This window comes from Tachypleus tridentatus, chromosome 8 (assembly GCF_004210375.1).
Source record: "Tachypleus tridentatus isolate NWPU-2018 chromosome 8, ASM421037v1, whole genome shotgun sequence".
NCBI classification, from domain to species: domain Eukaryota; kingdom Metazoa; phylum Arthropoda; class Merostomata; order Xiphosura; family Limulidae; genus Tachypleus; species Tachypleus tridentatus.
Genome location: NC_134832.1, coordinates 58,605,219 through 58,608,418, shown reverse-complemented (window position 1 = coordinate 58,608,418; position 3,200 = coordinate 58,605,219).

Genomic DNA, 3,200 nt, shown 5'->3' with positions numbered 1-3,200 from the left:
ACCAGAACCCACCAGGTAGTCACCTGGTGACTACGTTTGGTGACATGGTGTGTGTCTTAGAAGAAAAATACAAGATAAGGCACTGCAAAAAGAAGGACAAATAAGGGTTGGGTAGAGTATGACAGGAAATGGTAACAAGTGCCATATTAAGTACTAACCGAGGCAAACAGTTAATGAGGTTGCAAACAGTAGGCTGTTGTTGTATTGTTGTACTGGTGCAACTTATGATTCCAAAGACATGGTGATTGTGTCAAAATATACTGCTGCAGAAATGAGTCCATATGTAAATCCCAAAATAAGATGATAGTAAACAGATGTAAGTTGAGGCCATATCAGGAACTATAATGTTCCAACAACAGAGAAAACAAATGTAAAGTCAGAGCCAAAATGATAAATGAGGAAATGTGAAGTAAAGAAGGGAGAAAATGTCCCTAGAAAACTCCTCAAGAATTTGTGGAGAGCTAAAGAGAGGAGATAGATGGTAGAGAAACACTGTAAAGGAGTTGTGAGGGTAAGACACAAGCATAAAAACTGGACATGGGTCAGATTTACAGATTCTGAGGTGCACCTAAAACAAACAATATGGAACTTAATGACTGTTGGTCTCAAAAAAAGGACAGTATATACACAATGATATGTAAATGGATTTGAAGTCCATGAGCATATAGCTGAATATTGGGGGGAGGGGGGGACCAAAGAGGAGTGGGTTGTTTGGTCAAAAAGTAAGTAATGACATCTTTCATAGAAAACAGGGGAAAAGAATAAAACATCACATACCTGAAAAATGAAATCTAAAAAGACCGTATTGGGCCTTACTGACTCCTTTGGTGGAGCATGGGAAGGCACAACAAAATCAGGAGGTGGAAACAGGTGATCCAAATCCTCACCAACCTGAACAGGCTTAGTTTGATCAGGAAGGAGTGGGATGAGGTCTGGAGACAGAGGTTTATCCATTTGATGTTTGATCTCATGGCAAATAAATGCGAATAAATCCCCCACCAGGTAGCTCAAACCTGAGGCCTGATACACAGAGCTAGTCACAGGTGTGATCACTGGAGTGGTAATACAAATATCAGAACTCACAAGTAGAGAGAATCAACTAATAATTAAAAGTATAAGTAACACTGTGACTAACAAAGTGGGATTAAAGTGAAGTTAAGAAACAGTCATAATAGAACAAGAAGTGAAATAAATGAAAACCACTTCATGATTAAACTAAAAATTAATGTGAAACTTTAAACAAATAAAGAGGAACATGTACAAGCCATTAAATGAGAAGTGATAGTTTGACAGAGGCATATAGAGGGAGCCACATGCATTACATAAGTATATCACACTCATGCTGGTGGAGAAGTGATCCAAGATGGTTTAGACAAGAGACTTTTTGGAATCATTTGATCCAACAGAATGGGAGCAGAAGGCTTGTGGCATACATGAAGAAAAGGTTCACACATAGAAGACAACACTGGATGAGGACAGCTAGTCTTAATGGGAAAATACATTTTTGTAAGAAGCTGTGCAATGACAAAGTAAAAATACTAAAAAAAAAAGATTATAATAAGTATAATCTCAGTGCACATAGTGGACTAAGTTGTATTACTGTAGAAAAATGGTTAGTTCCAACTGAGCTGACTACAGACTTAGTACTTCCAGGAAAACTGTACTCATTACCTGTTATAAGTAGATAAAACAGATACTATGAGAAAAGGTGTACACTCCTGCAGCCAAAACTCATCAGAGATAAAGGAAGTAGCACACACAATGTTTTTTTTCTGTAAATGTCTTACAAGTAAGGTTTACTTGTACACTACATATTAATTTTGTCTTGAAGATTTTACAGTAAAATGACTAAATGCACAATAACACATGAACTTATTTTTTTCTGTGACACTTATATGTCACATGAAACTTCGAAGAATAATAGAAATACTGGAATATAACTTAAACATATTAAACTTAAACATATTATAGAAAGTGTATTGATGTCTTAACTGATTTCATTATATATCTTAATCATTCATGTTCTTGCATTTATAAAAACATTAAATTAAATACAGACAAAAACTTGAAGGAATTTGAGAAATATACTGTAAGTTACATTATTTAAAATGTAACATAACCTTCCTCAGTAGCATATTGTTTTTGTAGAGCTGTAGAACTGAGTATAAAAATAACAGTACTAAAAACACATTGTTGTGTTCACCTACTGAAGTAAAATCTAACTAAATTTTCCAATTATCTTCTCAAGCTGTTATACACTACACATAATATCTCAAGTTATGAAAGAAATATTCCTATATTAACATTTGAAACTTGCATTAGTAATAGGAATATTGCAATATTGAATTTGGGAATAATTGAATAAGACAAAATGCACAGATAATAGTTAAACAAAAATAAGTTTTTCATTTATTCTCGATAGATAAAAGTTATGTCTGTTTATGTTAGAGCAAGGCCACATTAGGCTATTCACCACATCTGCTATGGAGCAACAACACTCAAATTTTAGTTTTGTAATTCATAAACTTACTGCTAGAGGACAGGTGAAGATATGAAAAATTATATTTTTAATATGTAATTTCATAGATAATTACATTAGTAATGTCAACTTTCACTTTATTGAAAATGTTTTTAAGTATCAGATGCTTTTTCTCATATACTCTAATTAATTAACTGATAATTAGATAATTATTCAAATATTTATCAAATTAATAATTATTACAAGATAAGATTATGAATTACCTAACTATAAATTTATTTTAACAAAATAATTAACTACAAGCTAGAAATTGTGTCAGACATACATTAAGTATAAAAAAAATAAAAGTTTCAAACTATCAACAGTTTGCCTCAAAATGTTTTGGAGACATTTGTGATATGAGAGAGGGAAGTAAAAAAGGTTGGGAGGGCAGATCAGTTTTACTCTTAATATGAATAATGATTTATTTGGCCAAACCTATAATTTTTCTTAACATTATGCTTGGCCATTGTACTGTTAGTTTAGCATTGTATTCAAACACGTGAATGTTTTTGCATTGCTACATGGCAACAAGTATATTTCAGCTACCCCTTTAGATCAGGGTCCAAAGGTTGCTATTAGTAACTTCTTAGTTGATCATATTCTCAGTACTTTCCAAGAAACAATGTGAAACATGCTTTATATAAATAAGGATTCAATTTTGACCAATCACAGAATCAGA